The sequence below is a fragment of the Sminthopsis crassicaudata genome, chromosome 1, assembly GCF_048593235.1.
Source record: "Sminthopsis crassicaudata isolate SCR6 chromosome 1, ASM4859323v1, whole genome shotgun sequence".
In the NCBI taxonomy this organism is placed as follows: Eukaryota; Metazoa; Chordata; class Mammalia; order Dasyuromorphia; family Dasyuridae; genus Sminthopsis; species Sminthopsis crassicaudata.
This window is the reverse complement of record NC_133617.1, coordinates 263350433-263370477: the sequence shown is the minus strand read 5'-3', so window position 1 is coordinate 263370477 and position 20045 is coordinate 263350433. Positions and strand designations below refer to the sequence as shown.

General features: G+C 32.5%; 1 protein-coding gene across 4 annotated transcripts in view; it reads right to left on the bottom strand.

Moving 5' to 3' along the window:
• The window catches only part of LOC141549279 (uncharacterized), a 165652-nt gene that overhangs the window by 4720 nt on the left and 140887 nt on the right, over positions 1-20045 (bottom strand). The window lies entirely within an intron of this gene.

Genomic DNA, 20045 nt, shown 5'->3' with positions numbered 1-20045 from the left:
TAATACTTTCAGCCTTTGCTAGCCAGACTAAAATATGACTCTGTGGGAAAATATTCATTTTTTAAGAGGCAAAAGTATTGCATAGTGCCTAGCTCCATTTAAACTGTGGTTTGTGACTCCATATGGGGTCTTATAACTTTATCTGAGAGCCAGAAATTTTGACTTACTGTCACCCCTATGGTCACTTACAAATTTCTCAGGTGAAAATGTATTGTAAATGGAAAAAGTTTAAGAAGCCCTAGATAGTGAATAATGCTGGATTTGAAGTCAGCAGAATCTGGTCCCAACTATGACCTTGAAAGTGAGGTAACTAAGAACAAAACTTTTAATACCTCCATGCATAAGTTTTACCACCTAAAAAATGGAAATAAGTTTAGTGTCTTCCTCAGAGTTGCTATGAAGCTACAAAGAGATAATATTTGTAAAGGGATTTGTAAATCTAAAAAATGTTATATAAATAGATATCAATTATTTGTTTTATGTAATTTTATGATGAATTTTAATATGAATTAATGTGCAATTATATCTATATAATTTTCCCTCCTTCCCTTCCTCCCTCTCCCCCCCTCCCCTGTCTTCCTCTGTCTTTGTCTCTCTGTCTCTTTCTGTATGTCTCTGTCTTTTTCTCTCTTAATTTAGTGGGAAGGATTCAAGAGAAAAGGAAAGATCTAGATGGTAATATATGAGAATTGCACATCAGTAATTTTGGCAATGTATATTCCTCTCAAGTATATCCAAGACTGCTTAGATGTCACTACAGTACTGTTTAGAGATTTTAGAAATGTACCTATTCTACCATTAGGTGAGATCTCCTACCTTTTAAAGACCTTAGACAGAAATAGTAGACAAAGAGTAGAACTATGTGTAGAATGGCACACAACACAACGAGAAACATGGTTAGGGTGTATGTTGATGAGGGGAGAGAAGAGCATAGGGTATTCTTTTAGATAACTGATTGCCCCACAATGATATTGGAGTAGAAAAGTAGAGGGAAGAAAGTCTCTTCTTATTCCCTGAAATGAAGTGATTTAAATGTGCCTTCCTGGAGTCAAAGGAAGAATTGAATTTTATGACCTTAATACTTAGTGACTCTAGTTGTAAGACATTGTCAGATTAGTGATGTAATGAAGTGTTTAAAGATATGTAAATGCATATCTTTATATGAAATAAAATTTCAGTTTAGCACAGAAATGGAAAAACAGAAAGGAGAGAAATTGGACATAGATGTAGACTAGACGTTATAATTTCTTTTTCTCTGTCAACTTAAACACAAATTCTTCATACTAAATTTCCTCATTAAAATTTTTTTTTCTTAATCTATTGAATTAAAAAAAAATCCACCACTAATCATTAGGTAAACATGTAGTTATGAAACTTTAAAATTTTTAAAAATTACTTTTGTATTTGTCCAAGTAACTAGAAATATTTCTCCACTTAACTAATCTGGATTCAGAAATAAATGTGCATTTAAGCATTTTTTACCCTAAAAAGACTTCTTTTAATTGCTATTTTCAAACACAACCATTATTGTGCATTTAATACTTGCCAAAATTTTCTTCCTTGAAATGAAAGCTGTTTTGACTTATATGAGTGCAGAAAAGCATCATTACCTACGTCAACACTCATTGTTTTTTTTTAACCAACTTAATCACAAAATGGTAAAAGCAATTTTGTTATTCTTGGGGGAACTACAATATTCCAAGCTAAGAAATGAGACACCTAATTTTATTCAAGTAAATGTTTAAATTTAATGTAAGATTTTCTCAAAGTAGCAGTACTTTTAAAATTTCCCATCCATCTTTGACTTTAGCAATAAAATTATGCTCCTTTAAAGTTGTGTTAATGTGAACTGATGCTGAGTGAAATGAGTAGGACCAGGAGATTGTTGTATACTTCAACAACAATACTATATGATGATCAATCCTGATGGATGTGGCCATTTTCAACAATGAGATGAACCAGATCAGTTACAATAGAGCAATAATGAACTGAACCAGCTACACTCAGAGAAAGAAGTCTGGGAGATGACTATGAACCACTACATAGAATTCCCAGTCCCTCTATTTTTGTCCGCCTGGATTTTTTATTTCCTTCACAGGCTAATTGTACACTGTTTCAAAGTCTGATTCTTTTTGTATAGCAAAATATCTGTTTGGACATGTATACATATATTGTATTTAATTTATACTTTAACGTATTTAATATGTATTGGTCAACCTGCCATCTGGGGGGGGAGGAGGGGAAATTTAGAACAAAAGTTTTGGCAATTGTCAGTGTTGTAAAATTACCCATGCATATATCTGGTAAATAAAAACTATTATAAAAAAATAAAAATAAAATTGTGTTAATGGTCTTGGAATGTTTATCTATGGAGGTACTTGTTAATAGTGTTAACTTATAAGTTAACTTTTGGCTAGGATATCATAATTGAAGACTGAACAAGACAGTGTTTTTGAGCTAGAAAGAACTTAGAACTAGAAGGGAGGGGCTTTAAAGTTGACCTAATCTACCTAGTCATTTTATAGATGTAGAATTAAGAGTGACCTAGATTAAAAAAAAAAAAAAAAAAAAAAAAAAAAAAAAAGCTAAATGGGGGAGGAAAGGAAAGAAAGGGAAGGGAAAGGGAAAGGAGTAGAGGAAAGGGAAGAGGATGAGGTGGGGGAAGGGGAAGGGAAAAGGAAAGGGGAAAGACAAAGAAAGAAAAATGGAATGGGAAGAATTTATTAAGGAAAGATTCATAAAGTATCTACTATATGCCTGGTACTGTGCTTAGCACTTTAACAATATCTCATTTAATCCTGACAGCATATTTAGGAGGTTGAGGCTCTTATGCCCCTTTTATAGGTGATAACAATTGAAGCTGAGAGAAATTAGTGTCAGAGACTGAATTGAAACCCAGATCTTTTTTTGCTCCAAGAATTGCATTTTGTCTACTGCAATACCTTGTCACCCTTAAGTAAATACTCAACATCTTTAAGGTTGGACTATCCCCTCATGAACTGACTGCCCTTCTAAATTTTTATATAACTGTTAATGGTGCCATTGCCTTCCATATTATTTTACCTCCCTAAATTTGTCATTCTCTTCTATCCATTTACTGTAGCCCCTAATTCACTTAAACTTAAAAACCCCATTGTCTCTGAGTTTCCTTCTTTCTTTCCATTCCTAGAATCAAAGACAGAGATATAGGAAAGAAACTCAGACCATCTAGTCCAACTCCCTATACTTTCACAAATATGAAAAACTGAGACTTAGAGGATGCTAAGAATTACATAGTTAAGAAGCAAAATCAGGATTCAATCCCAGTTCCTCTAACTTCTAATTTGGAATCTCTTCTATTGGATTCTGCTTCTTCCTTACCTTTCAACAAGCAGTCTAATTCATGTTTATATAAAACATATCATCAACTTCCTATTTGGATGCCCCACTTTCACAGATTGCTCATTCCTAAGAAACTTACATGTAACAGACCTAGAAGAATATTTTCATCACTTTATTTTTCACTCACTTGATTAAAAATATTTCCTCTCTTGATTCAATTTTAATTCTTCTACTAGCTAAACAATTATTTAATGTTTGCCAAACATATAATAAAACATATATAATATATAAGGGATGTTTTGGGAAAATAGAAGCATAAAATATTGTTCTTATGTCAAAAGTTTTAGGTTCCAATTGGGAAGACAAGGTTAAAATACATAACAAACAAATTAATATACACTAAAGATAGATTATGATTAAATGATAAATTGTGTGACATGAATTGTAGATGCATAATGGTTCTAAAGAAAGGGAGATTAATAAAAATAAGAATCAGCTCCCTTCATCTCTCTCCTTTTCTCAAAGTTATTACCTTTAATCTTTTCATTTATATTGTTGGAGGTATTATATTCTTCTCACTCAAGATTCATTCTTCTGCTTATTTTGCTCTATCAGTATACATATATATATGTATACATAATCTCCAACACCCCATATATCTATTATATTTATATGTGTATGCATGTATATAAATGTCTTTTGTGTTTTTCCAAATTCTTAATTTTATCTTTCCATACTAGGAAATAATATTCTATGATAAAATTAAGAATTTGGAAAAACACAAAGGAAGCAAATAGAGGAAAAAAGGAAGAAATTAAAGAGAAATGTTGTACATGTAGAGTCGACACAATTTTATAAATAATTTGACAGAGAATAAAGAGTTGATCATGACTAAAGTTTGAAAACCTCAGTGGCTGAAAAGGGTAAAAATAAGGAAATTAAGGAGAGGGGTGAACAACATTACAAACTGTTTTAGATTTGTTGAATTTGATATTTCTGTGGCATATCCCAGTGGAGATGTTGAGCAAGAAGTTGATGATTTGATATAGCTCTGTAGATTCAAGAGAAAGTTGAGAGATGTTTATGTAGATATGAAAATAATTTGCAGAAAAATGATCATTGAAACCACAGGAACTGACAAGATCGACAAGGAGAGAGAACTTAGAAAAGGAAGAGGGCTTAAGAAAAAGTCTTTAGAGTATACAGGGGAGTGGGATATAAATGATAATTTTCCAAAGTATACAAATAAGGAGTGCATTGACCAGAGAATGAAGAGAGAGAATTGTCATAAAGCTGAGGAAGGAGAGAGTATTTAAGAGGAGGAGAGCCTGTGATCAAAATAGTAAAAGTCTCTACAGAAAGTCCAAGAATGATGAGAACTAAGAAAAGGTGAATGCATCTCTCTTTCACACTCTGTAATTTGAGTAGCAAAAATATGAATATTTCCTGAATAGTCAGTAATCCACAGTTCTGGGGATCTTAGTGTGTAAACTGCAAAAACTTCCCTACTTTGGGCTTCAGTGCACATCATGGAATGTTCAATTATGATTCATCATCTCATTTAAGCCTTACAATAACCTATGAAGTAGATATTCTAGGTATTGTTTCTATTTTTGATAATAAAAACAGGATCGTTGGTAACCTTGGATGTGGCAGTTTCATTAGAGTGCTGAGTTCAAAAGTCAGATTGCAAGGGGTCAAGAAGCAAGTTATATATGAAGAAATGGAGTCTCTAAGTGACAAATATTACCCTGCAGGGTTAGCTATTAAAAGAAAGAGAGCAATATAACAATATATCCTTCTTGAGAGGATGTCAGGGTTAAGTGAAGTTTTCTTAAGACTGACAGAGACCAAGGCACATAGACAGACAGCAAAAAAGAAGGCCAAAGACAGGAAAAGATTTAAGATTAAGGAAGAAGTTGTTTAAGGAGAGGTGATGAATAGGGCAAGCTCCAAGTGAAGAATGAAACAAAAGTAGAAAGCATAATGCATAATATTGGACCAGAGACTATTTAGTAAAGGAGCCAGACCTATACAACTTGAATTCATAGGTACTGACAATCAATAGATAAAAGTACATATATTCTTTGTTTTTGTCTCAGTGCATATACTTTCACACACATTTAAGCCTTACGATAACCTATGAGATAGAGATTCTAGATATTGTTTCTCTCTGCTTTTGATAATAAAAAGAAAAACCAAAAATCAAGGACCAGTGACATTAATAATTTGCCTCTATTTGCATAGACAAATATTGAGTAGCAAAGTCCAAGTTTTCCCAGAGCCTAACATTCTGTATTAAGTATTAGAAGCAGTTTCTTCCTTGGAGCAGGAAACCTTATACAAATCATTTAACCTCTTTAAATGTCAGTTTCTTCCTCTGCCCAATGGGAAAAAAAATCAGATCCCTGTTTATCTCACTTGATTGCTGATCAAATGAGACAGAGTATGTGAAAGTTTTTTTTTTTTTTTTTTTTTTTTTTTTTTTTTTTTTGTAAATGCAAACCTTCCAAAACGTCCAGTTCATGAGCAGCCCAGAGTGTAAGGAGAATTTTAGATTTGGCAGAACATCCAGTTCCAAAGATTATTTCCATTGAGAGGTTACATGATTTAATGGTATAATGGATAGAGAGCTAGCCTGGAGGTCATAATATCATTGGTTCAGTTCAAGGTAGCACAGTGAATAAAGTGTCAATCATGAAGACAGGCTCTGAATTCAAATTCAGTTTCACTTAGTAACTGTGCAAATTTGGGCAAGTCACTTAACCTGCTTGCCTCAGTTTCCTTATCTGTAAAATGAACTGGAGAAGGAAATGGCAAACCACTTCAGTATCTTTGGCAAGAAAACCCCAAATGGGGTCACAAAAAGTAATATAAGACCAATAGAATAAATAAGAACAATAACAATTCCCAGGCAATTTTCCAATATTGACTTAAAGAAAATTGCTAATAATTATATGTGGAGAAAGTTTCCACACCTCAACTTCCCCATACCCATGAAATCACCAACTACATAAAATCACATGCACATGTTTGTTATATGTTAAGATATGTGTGTTTGCTGTCAGAAAAACTTACTATTCGTATTCTGGAACAAATAAACAACGTGAAGACTGCAATTAAATGAGAATTTCCCAAAGTCAATGTGCATTTGAGATCAGGCTGGACTAAATAAGAGCTAGTAATTTGTTGTCAGTTTGATTTATTGTATAAGGAAGGTTTTGCCAAATTCCCAGGTCATAGAACTCTGGAGACTGTTCTGCTCATCACAGTTCAAAGAGAAGGGAGATCCAAAGAGCCATTAGATGCTTACCTGAAGGGGCTCACTGTAAGGGAAACCAGGAGATAGTTGGCAAGACTTGTCTATGAGAAAGAGTAAATGTGGCTTGGCAGGAAATGACTGGAAAATGTGAAGCAGGGAAGGAGTGAGACAGTGTCAAAGCAAAGGCTGTGTTTATGAAAAGTTAAAATTATGGTACTACCAAACCCCTTCCAAACCAAAGGAATTAAAAGCATGGAACAAAACTGGCTTCAGGAGGCTTTAAATAAAAAGCTTCCTAGCAACGGATTGTTTACAACATTCACCTGCAATATTATTTGCACCTTTGTATTATAATTTAGGTTTATGGTTTGTATTCACAGATTTATTGCAAGTTGCTATAAAAATAAAATGAGCATGTACTTAAACATAGAGGAGTGAAACTGAAATAGAAGAGCTTATAAATAAAAATAAGGAACAGGATGCAAGGATTATATTTATGATCTGCATACTTTATATAGGATGTGGGAAGTGAGCAAGGCAAAAAGTATTCTATGAAACTTATTTTTTCCTGGTGATGACAATTTTTAAAAGCCAAAAAATGCATATATACAAATATGTGTCAATACACATGCATGTACATGAATGCAGATGGCTATATGCATATATATATAAATATAGATATATACTTTATATATATATATACATGGATATACATTTATGTGTATTTTTTCTGCTTTTAAAAACTGCTATCTCTGTGAGGAGAATATTTCTTGCCTTAAGAATTTCCCATATCTATATAAAATATCCATGACATAATATGTGTGTGCATGTGTGCACTTCCTCATGTACTATATAATTTTAGAGTTCTTTTAGATTCTGTTTTGTGGAATTTCTTTTGACCATATAAAGACAGCCATAGCCTGTAGTTTAAGAAAACATTAACAAAGAAGATGAAGTAGATCACAGCAGAAAGTAAACAGGCTTACTTCACAGTCAGCAATGTGATTCAATTCACATTAACTCCCTACTGTATATGCCAATTAAATTAAACACTAGGAAAAATAAAAAAAAGATGAAAAAAGAACATATAATCTAATAAGGGTTGAGACAACACAAATGATTACAAGGCACTAAAGGCACTGGAGAAGCCCTGACAAAAAGCAATAGTAAACTTTATGAAGAAGGATGTATTTTCAAGCTAAGAGGACTTCAGGTTTAGTCATATCCAATACTTCATCATCCCACTGGGGTTTTCTTGGCCATGATACTGGAATGTTTTTCCATTTCATTCTCTAGTTAATTTAACAGTTGAGAAAACTGAGGCAAATTGGGCTGAATACTTGCCCAGGGTCACAGCTAAGTAAGCTCAGAAAGATGAATCTTCCTGATTCTATACTTGGCACTGTATCCACGAGGCACCTAGTAGTCCCTTAGGCTTCATGGAGGACATGATAATGGAACTGGAATTTAAGAGTAGAATTTCATGAAGCATCTGTGAGAAAAGAAAGCTTTCTTGATATGGAGAATGATCTACATTTTATCATAGAAATGGGGAAGGTCAGGGTAAGTTGGACAGACAGCTAATAGTCCAGTTAGGATGGAACACAGTATATAACAAAAAATAAAACAAGGCTGAAAAGATAGACTGGCACAATAAATTAGAGAGCCATGACAAACTAAGGATTTTATGTATATATATATATACACATACATATAAACATATATATATATATTTACACATACATATATATATGTATGTGTGTACACTTAATTATTCATGCATACTTAATTATATATTTGAATTTAACTATAAAATATTACAATATTTTAAGAACTGTATTTATGACACTTTATGTAATATTTCATATTTTGTCAAAATGTTCACATTTTATTCCAATATTTTATAGACAGTGTAAGGAGTCATTAAAGATTTGTGAGCCTTTAGATTACAGGGTCAAACTGGTTTTACCAGACTAATTATCTGAGCAGTTGTGGAAACTGAATAAGGAAAAAGAGAGACAATAAGCAGTTTTCTATCTATGGAAAATTGGATTTATTTGATTTTTCTAGAGCCAGTCATTTCATGAGAAATTGGGGACCTCAATATCCTAACTCTTAGATTACATGTATATAGACTGATATGATCAACAATCATTGACCTAATTATTTTAGTCTTAACTTTCTAATCAGAACAATAAATTAAGGTGTTCTTATTGAATAACAACAAGTCAGGATGCTCTTGCAAATTCAGCTCAAAATTTTCAGATTGGACACATTAAGATTGAACTTGGAGGGAAATTTGAATCTTACCACAAGCTTTTATGACTTTTAATTTAATTTAATTAATTTTTTAATTTAATTTTTAATTTAATTTAATTAATTTAATCCTCTCTTAGCTAAGTGACATCTTAAGAGTTTTGGGCTAGAGCCAAGAAGACCAGAGTTAAAAATCTGTCATTAATTAGCTATGTGATCTTGAGCAAATCAATTAACCTTTGTGTAACTCAGTTTCCTCAATTGTAAAATGGAGATAATCAATAGAACCCTTCTCACAAATCATTCTGAGGATCAATTGAAATAACATATGTAAGGTATTTTGCAAACTAATAGGAGCTATTAGTCAATCTGTTAGTCAATAAAAGTTTACTAAGCTTTTACTGTGGATCAGGCACTCTACTAAACTCTAGGGATGCAAAAAAGAGGCAAAAGATTATCCCTGCCTTTAAGGAGCATACAATCTAAAGAGGGAGACAACATATGAGTAAATATATGCAAAGAAAGCTAGATATAGGATAATAATAAATAAGATAGAAAAGACACTAGAATTTAGAGGAGCTGAGAAAGGTTGGGAAATAAAGGAAATCAGAGGAACAAGTAGGCAGAGATGAGGAAGGCAAGCATTGCAGGCTTGGGGAATGTCAGAGAAAATGCCTAAAGCCAAAACAAGTGGCTTACTCATAGAATAACAAATATCACTGGATTGAAGAATATGTTCTTAGCTTTAGGAAAATCACTTTAGTGATTGAATAGAGGGTAGACTGGAATAGGGAGAGATTGAAGGAAGTAGTCACATCAGCAGGGTATTTCCAAGAGTGAGATGATTTGGTACTGCACCAGTGACAACAGTGTCAAAGGAAAGAAGGGGGTATATTTGAGAAATGTTTCAGAAGTGAAATAAACAGAAATTGATTGGCAACAGATTAGAAATGGGGCAAGAAGAGGGAGATACATGATGGTGAGACATAGCAAAAAATCAAGAATAATGCCTCAGGTTTAACTTCAAGGACTAGAAATATGGTATTGCCCCTTATAATATAAGGTAAACTATTAGTTGGGGAAGGTTTAGATAAGATGATTAAAAAATTCAGTATTGGAAATATGGAGTTTAAGATGTCTGTTTTTCAATCATTTTTCAGTTATATCTGAGTCTTCATGATTCTATTTGAGGTTTTCTTGGTAGACATATTGGAATAGTTTTGCCATTTCCTTCGTTAGCTTATTTTGCTGATGAGGAAACTGAAGCAAATAGGGTTAAGTTACTTACCCAGGATCATGTAACTAATTTGTGAGGCCAGATTTTAACTCAGGAAGATCCATATTTCTTAATGCAGGGCTAGCACTCTATCTACTGTGCTTCCCAGCTGCCCTTAATGTGTTTCCTGAATATCTAGTTTGAGATATTTGAAAGACAACTGGACATGCTCTATTTTTATTTATTCAGCTCCTATTATATGCAAGACACTTAAGATTTTGCCTCAATTGAATGAAATAATGTACTTCATTTAGATCTATGTTTTACCACATACTTCTAAAGATACATGAAATTTGATCTTGAGATTGTGTTGAAAATCACCTACATTTGTATCCTATGTTCTAGATGCCAGATCCTAGAGTCAATTAAAAAAAAAATCAACCACCATGTTTTAAAATAAAATTATACAATACACATACCAAATACACATTTCAAGTTTCAGGATTACAAAAATAATGTGTATATGGTGAAAATAAATCTGCAAAACTCTATAATTGAATCTCAAAAAACCCACAATATATCTAGAGGTTAAGAGTATATAAATTAAAGTAGAGCTTTATTTATAAAAATACTCATTAAGGTCAAATGATATGAACAAACAATATTCAGATGATAAAATTAAAGCCATCTATAGTCATGAAAAAATGCTCCAATCGCTATTGATTAGAGAAATTAAAATTAAAACAACTCTGAGGTACCATCTCACACCTCTCAAATGGTCTAAAATGAAAGGAAATTATAATGATAAAATGTTGGACTGGATGTAGGACAACCAATACAGTAATGGATTATTGATAGTTATTGAATGATTCAACCATTCTGGAGAGCAATTAGGAACTATGCCTAAGGGCCTATAAAACTGTGCTTATCCTGTGACTCAGCAGGGCTATTATTGGGTCAGTATCCCAAGGAAATCATAAAGGAGGGAAAAAGACCCACATGTATAAAAATGCTTGTAGCAGCTCTTTTTGAGGTAGCAAAGATTTGGAAAATGAGTAGATTTCCATTGATTGGGGAATGGCTCAATAAGTTATGGTATGTGAAGGTAATGGAATATTATTGTTCCATAAAAAATGATGAACAAGCTGATTTTAGAAAGTCCTGGAAAGATTTACATGAAGAGATGCTGAGTAACACAAACAGAACCAGGTATACATTATACACAACAACAGGGAAATTGTGCGATAATCAACTGTGAAAGACTTGGTTCTTCTCAGTGATCCAAGGCAATCCCAATAAACTCTGGATAGAAAACACCATCTGCATCTAGGAAAAAAACTATGGAGATTGAATGTAAATCAACATATTCTATGTTCTGATCTTTTTTTCTGTTGTTTTTTTCTCTTGTGGTTTTCCCCTTTTATTCTGAATTTTCTCTCCCAACATCATTCATAAAGAAATGTGTATTAAGAAAGTTAATATACATATATAACCAGAAAAAATAAAACTAAAAAATAAAATAAAACAACTAAAATAAAATAAAACAACTAAAGAATAAAACAACTAAAGAATGGCTACTATATTCCAGACAAAAAATAAAATAAATAAAAAACTTATTAAGCATTTTTTATAATAGCTGCCTCAAGATTTTCACATTCTAAATCTTTTAAAAATATTCTTATTTTGTTCCAGTTACATTTAAAACAATTTTTACATTTGTTTTTAAATTTTGAGTTCCAGGTTCTCTCCCTTATCCCCACACCTCTATATTCTATTAAGAAAGCATATGTGAAATTATGCAAAAAATTCCAATAAAAGTCATGTTGGGAAAGAAAGAATAGATTTCACCCCCTTAAAAAAGACAAACAAAAAAAAAAACTCAAGATAAATAAAAAGAGAGAGAGAGAGAGAGAGTATCTTTCAATCTGTATTCAGACACAATCCATTTCTTTCTCTGGATATGAATAGGATTTTCAAAGTCTTTCAGAGTAGTTGTGGAACATTGAATTGCTGAGAATAGCAAAATTATTCACAATTGATCATCCCAAAACATTGCTATTACTTTGTACACAGTACATTTTCTTTGCTTGAGTTCATGGAGAACTTTCTAGCTTTTCTTAGAGCATTCTGTTCATCATTTCCCATATATATATATATATATATATATATATATATATATATATATATATATATATATATATATATATATATATATATATATTATATATTACATTACATTATACATACATATTACATTATATATAATAATATACCACTCATAATCATATGATACTACAATTTATTCAACTATTCCTCAATTGATGGGCATCCTGTTTCCAATTTTTTTTTTTTTTTTTTTTTGCCATGAGAAGAGAGCTACTATAAATATTTTTATACAAATTGGTCCTTTTCCTACTTAAAAAAATCTATTTGGGGATTCTTGCCTAATAGTGGTATTGTTAAGATCAAAAGATATGCATTATATTATAGCCCTTTGGGCATAGTTCATATCTTTTGATCATTTTCCAGTTGGGTACTAGTTCCTTTATTTATCTATCTATCTATCTATCTATCTATCTATTTATTTATTTTTTACTAATTTGACTCAGTTCCCTATATGTTTGAATCTTATTAGAGTAAATTGCTTCAAAATTATTTTTACAATTGCTATTGTTGTGTTTCTCCCTATTAATCCTATTCTTTTTCTCTTTTCACCCTATTCCCCCATCAAAAGTGTTTTACTACCAACTCCCTCTCCCAGTATGCCCTCTTTTCTCTCACTTTCCCACCTTCCTGAATACTAGTTTCCGTCAGGGTAAGATAGATTTCTATACCCATATTATCATATACTATATCTTAAACCACGCAGCTTGTTTTATTTCCTTAAGTCAAGCTGGATAAAACCAACATTATTCAGACAAATCTGACACAAGTCAAGTACTGCTTCTCAATCAGAGTAAAATAGAATACAGCTACCAATTAAGAAAATAATTAGTATCAAAAATAGACCTTTCTTTTTGGAAATGAGGAAGAGTTGAATTGAAATGCTGCTGCTGTTCACTGTAGTTTATGACACTAACGAAACATTAGAGTTTAATCTTTGACAAGCAATTTAACCTATATGAATCTCAGTTGTCCTTATCTATAAAATCATAGGATTTTAATACTAACACTGGAAAGAATTTTGAAGTCACCAAGTCTACCCTTCTCATTTATAAATTACAAAAACTGAGGCCCAGAGAGGCAACATGGGAGTAATTTATAGAGGGCTAAACTTGGAGTCAAGAAGATATGAGTTCAAATTCTATCTTAGACATTCATTATCTCTATCAATTTCTTCATATATAAAAAGAGGAAATTAAATGCCAAAGCTTCCAAAACATTTCTAGCTATAAACCTATAAAGCTTCCTATATTAATCAATCTTCAATTAATCAGTTTGGATTAAAAGGGTTTTTTTCAAGTTTTAAGACACTTTCATTGTAGTGACCGCAAATAGTTAATGTATCTTCTTAAATTCCTAACTTTACCTTTTACCTTTAAAAAAAAAAATTCCTAACTTGTTCATAAGAAAATAACACCTAGGCACCAAGATAAGGCCATTTAAAAAAGAAAATTAAGAATGTGTTAATGTGAGAAACTTAAGGGTGAGGTAAAATAAAGCAACCAAGGGATCAAAGCTAGGTATAAAAAGTTCAATTGACCTAATTTGAGAAAATAGACTACATTTGTTCATTCATTAGCAATGTGAATTGCTTTAAACATTAGAAAAATTAATTAATAAAAGTAGTTAATTTTGCATGGTATTGTGACTATCAAGTTTCTTTAAAATACTTTAATGGATTTAAGTACAATAAATGAATACCTTTTGTACTACTGATAGGAAGATTGGGTTAGGTTCTTTTTATCTCACTTGAAAACATTGAATCAATTCAGATAATTCAGTTAAATGTGTCAGTCATCTAAATAGAGTTGGCATCAAATCACTCATATGGGGTGGCTAAAATTCCTATTATATTAACTGATGGGGAAAAAAAAAAAGAAAAGAAACTGGATTGCATATTTTGCATCAGAGAAAAAACAAACACTTATTGAAGCCATAAGTAAGAACTCCCAGGATCAAAGATTGAGACCTGGAAAGGACTTCAGAAGTTATCCAGTCTAAGCCTTTCATTTGTATCAGTGAGGGAGATGAAAAATTTCCCCAAAGTCACATAGTTCATATCAGAGACAGGACATAGGGGCCAAGCATCATTCATCTTATTGGGATTTGTCAGGTCCTCTGATTAGAGCCAATTCTCCTTTCAATGTTCTAAACCATTTTCCTAGAAATGACTCTTCCTCTCTTAAAAATGGCGGTTTACATTCTCCAATTGATAAATAGTCAAAGGATATGAACAGACAATTCTCAGATGATGAAATTGAAACTATATCCACTCATATGAAAGAGTGTTCCAAATCACTATTGATCAGAGAAATGCAAATTAAGACAACTCTGAGGTATCATTACACACCTGTCAGATTGGCTAAGATGACAGGAACAAATAACGATGAATGTTGGAGGGGATGTGGGAAAACTGGGACACTGATGTTATTATTGGTGGAGTTGTGAAAGAATCCAACCATTCTGGAGAGCAATTTGGAACTATGCCCAAAAAGTTATCAAACTGTGCATACCCTTTGACCCAGCATTGCTGTTATTGGGCTTATATCCCAAAGAAATACTGAGGAGGGGAAAGGGACCTGTATGTGCCAAAATGTTTGTGGCAGCTCTTTTTGTTGTAGCTAGAAACTGGAAGATGAATGGATGTCCATCAGTTGGAGAATGGTTGGGTAAATTATGGTATATGAAGGTTATGGAATATTATTGCTCTGTAAGAAATGACCAGCAGGAGGAATACAGAGAGGCTTGGAGAGACTTACATCAACTGATGCTGAGTGAAATGAATAGAACCAGAAGATCGCTGTACACTTCAATGTTGTATGAAGATGTATTCTGATGGAAGTGGATATCTTCAACATAAAGAAGATCCAACTCACTTCCAGTTGATCAATGATGGACAGAAATAACTATACCCAGAGATGGAACACTGGGAAGTGAATGTAAATTGTTAGCACTACTGTCTACCTACCCAGATTACTTATACCTTTGGAATCTAATACTCAATGTGCAATAAGAAAATGGTATTTACACACATATATTGTATCTAGGTTTTATTGTAACATATGTAAAATGTATGGGATTGCCTGTCATCGGGGGGAGGGAATGGAGGGAGGAAGGGAATAATTTGGAAAAATGAATACAAGGGATAATATTATAAAAAAATTACTCATGCATATATACTGTGAAAAAAATTCTAAATAAAATTAAAAAATTACTCATGCATATATACTGTGGGAAAAAATTCTAAATAAAAAAATGGTGGTTTATTGGAACTTAAACATTAGACATTGGAGCTTAGATATAATATAGCTCATTTTCTCAATTTATTTATTTGTTGAGGAAACTTAACTTCAGCTTAATTTGAGATTTTAAAAAATTTTTTATTTTCACAGAAAAATTTTCCCACATACTATAACATACAACCTATTTCATATTCCCTCTGTGATGGGGCTTTGAAACATTCATTGAATCCATTAAGTGAATCACCTCTTTTGTTGCTTTTGGAATTAGATATCAGCCTTTCTCTCCCACTGGGGGTATAGGTAAACATTCGTCTCTATTTCCCTGAAGAAAGCATATAATTCCATTCAAAGGAATGTTTTCTCATTCATGCATTTCTAGAAAATGCATTGGAATGAAGCACCCAAAAATGGAATTTAGTAAAAGCTATTCTCCACTGAGAATCCCTAAATCTAAGAATTAAAAGGAGCTTCACAAGTCCCCTAATACAACCCATCCCTTAAAAAGATTTCCTCTACAATACACACAACAAATAATCATCTACCACCTAGTAGTTAGTTAGACCTACCTGGTATTGTCAAGATTGTGTGTGGAACCATTCTGGAACAAGGTTCAAAATACCACTACTCATATAGACATGAATGGAGCATCACCTGGGTACATTAGCATGATCTGGGAGATCATTTCCTTTGAGTCTTTCCATATACTGTAGTTGCTGCTACAGTAATATTTGGAACAATTACTCTAAACAGTTCTTGTAAAAGGGCACTAAAACATTTGTCCCACCAAGGGGGAGGGCCAATGGAAATGCCTACAATTGTCCTCTGCTCTATGTACATTGTTGTCTATATAGTATTGTATGATAGAATATGCAGATATACTCATTTTCATAAAGGCAAATATAAACTGGCACTTGCAATTCATGATAATTCAATGATGTCCTAGTCATTATTAATAACTTTGGTAAAAATAATTTTCTTTTTATGTTTAGAAGCTAAAATTAGTATGTGTTCTCTATTCCAGGGAATATGATCATCATCATAATAATAGCAACAACAAAAATAATAATAATAGCTGATCTGGGGTGTATTTTATTTATATTGCTTTTTAATACTTCAAATTTTTAGAGTATAACATTTCTGAACTGACAAAGGAGGGTTGTTGTAGGTAGGCATTATTTTCATATGATCTTTTCAAAGACTCCAGGGGGTAAGTAGGACAGGTGTTTTGTCCTCATTTTACAAATAAAGGTGAAATTGTCAGCCCACCCTTGTCATGCAAATGTGTAATTACAGTTATTCCTTCCACATCATAATTTTCCCTATTGTGGTTTCCATATATCACAGGTCATCACTAAGAATTAAATGAGAATTTTTTGAGTTTTGTGGAAGCTGCAGAAGACATGAAAAGGCCAGCAGGGGACACAGAACCTATGATCAAATACTCAACCCAATTTTTACAATAAGGTGCTGCAAATATCCCATAAAAGAAAAAGAAACACATTCTGATTTTTTTCTCTGATATGAAGGGAGAGCCAAAAATTTTTATGTAATTTTCTAGATTATGGAGACACCCACATCTCACCCCTAAGATATGGAAGGAATTACTGTAGATATAATCAAAGTAAACATTAATGGCAGTCTTACAGAAGAAGTGACCAAAGAGCAACCTGAACTGTCCATGTAAAAGTGACTGAGGAGTATATCAATATTTAGTGAAGTACACTTCCTCTCCAATATTTTTGTCATATCTGATGCTTCATGCTTCATTACTCCATTTGGGATACCCTTGGCAAAGATTTTGGAGTGATTTGCCATTTCCTTCTCTAGTCCATTTTACAGATGAGGCAAACACAGTTGGAATTTGCTTAGGGTAACAGAGCTAATAAATGAAGCCAAATTTGAACTCAGGTCTCTCTGACTTCAGACTTGGTATTCTTTCCTCTGAGTCACCTGGATGCCTTAACATGTCTCTCCTAACCTGTCTCTCCTTATTGCCAATTTGACATCAAACAAGCTTAAGGTCCTCAGAAATGTGGAATCTGGGCCAATGAGCTCGATTTTCAGTTTTCTTAGGGCATTGGGTACTTGGGGGTGAAGAAATCAAGACTAAATATGGGGTTTCAAAAATGATAGTGTAGGATGTAACAATATTATCTATGTCAGTTTTTGTTATTGTTAATTCTGTACCAAGAACTATCATTTAAAAGTAACATTAGATATCATCCAATTCGACTTCCACCAAAATGAGTTTCTCCCCTACTGCACTCCCAACAAAGTTTAACCCCACAAACTAGAGGTACCAAATTACTAGTTAGGATCTCTGTAAACTACTCTCTCTCAAGGTGGACAATTTTACTTTGAGACAGTTCTAATTTTTAGAAGTCTATGTCTAAGCATTCATTCACTGATACTAGTGTCCTACTGTCTGGGAGTAAGAAACAAAAGTCTAATCAGTATTCCATGCTGAGGGACTTTCTCCAAGTCCTTCAAATACTTGAAGACAACTGTTATGTTCCTTACAATTCTACTTTCCTTCGGGCTAAAAAGTCCTAGTTTCTTTAATGAATCCTTATATAGCATGAGTTTGAGGTTCCTTACCATTCTGGTGTCTTTCCTTTGCATAATATGTAGCTTAACAATCTCCTTTCTAATTTGAAGCAACCTAAATTTCAAATAATACTCCAGATGTGATCCAACTTCCCTAATTCTGGATGTGATTATTTCTTTGCCAACCTAAGATTGCATTGATATTTTAGACTCCTTATATCAGATGGCTGAATCACATTGATTATAATCTATTAAAACAACCCGTTCTTTTCCACATGAACTATTTAATTGGGAAACTGATTTTTAACTCTATATATCGAACTTTTATCCCCTTAAATTCCATTAGGTTTTTTATATTTGGCCCTCTATTCCAGACTATGAAGTATTTTTGGATCTCAACTATTTTTGTCATCCAGTGTCCACTACATTACCTAGCTTGGAATTGAAAGGCATAGAAGAGCCAGTCCAGGGAACTCAGGTGCATGAAATGGCCACAAAAGATATGGATTCCAGAGAGGAATAACGTTAGGTTACCATTAAGAAGAGAAAGGACATGAGCCTTGTAGTACCATTTTATTTTATTCATATATATTCCATATACATAATATATGAATAAATAAATAAATAAATAAATATATATATATATATATATATATATATATATATATATATATATATATATATATATATATATATACTCTATTATCAGTGTTCTACAAATTTGTGTCCACACTTCCCTCTGATACTATATATATATTTATGTGAGTACATCCCGTGCTTATGAGAGTAATGTTTGTTATTGCCATGGCGTTTTAATAAATTCCTTCTGTTTAAATTGTGTCTTATGATTTACTAAGAGAATGCTTTGACCAATAGTTTTAGAAGTGTGGACCCAGAGAGGATCTGGAACCCTTGGGTGGCAAGTCTTGGGGAATTCCTCTAGAATTCAAACCTATAGGAAGGGCAGAGGGAATATTATATTGGCAATTTATAGGTACATTGTATCTCTTATTTCCACTTTATTAGTTCCATGATAAAAAAAGGAAATAAGGCTAGCTTGTCATAACCTGGTTTTGTTTAAGCAATTCTGCTTATTTGTGAATGTAATGACCACTTGTGTCTTTAATAATGCCCTATAGAATTTTGCCACGAATTGAAGTTAGGATTACTTGCAAAAAAAAAAAAAATTACACACACACACACACACACACACATATATATATATATGTATATATATGTGTGTGTGTGTGTGTGTGTGTATTTATATATATATATGTGTATATATATATATATATATATATATATATATATATATATAGAATCACTCTTGCCTTTTTTTAATCTTTTATCTTTTCATCCATTCCCTATGATCACACTGATTCAACCAATAGGATAACATGTTTTATGCAAACCTCTCTGGCATAGTTGACAGTTATGTCACATTTATATAGACCTTTATGGTTTATACCCGTTATTTCAATGATCCTTATATAAAAGTCTTGTGAAGTACATAGCCTAATATGAGGAAATGAAGACTTATACTTTTAGAGATGCAGAAATTAAGGATCAAAAAGATAAAAATAATTATAATCGCTAGCATTTATATGGTTCTTTAAGGTTTGCAAAATACTTTACATATATGTATTCTGCAGATATGTTATTTCTATATAATTCCATACAATTTTCACAATAGATATGTAAGATAAGTGTGATTATTATTCACAAGAAAATTATTCTCAAGAAAATTAAATGACTCATGATGTTACACAATTAGTAAGAATTATGAGGTGGTATTTGAATCTAGGTATTCCTGACTTTTACATCAGAACTGCATCATCCACTTGCAACTCACTTACCAAGGCAAATGGCTTGTTCAAGGTCATATGGTTATGTGATAGATCTAGGACCCACACTCAGGTCATTGTATTTGTAATCTCATTTCATCATCCTATTTTTCATTTTTTCTGGTTCCTTCCATTTATACACTTATACAGATGACCATGGTTTACTAGCTTAGTTGAAAAAAAGCAACATCAGG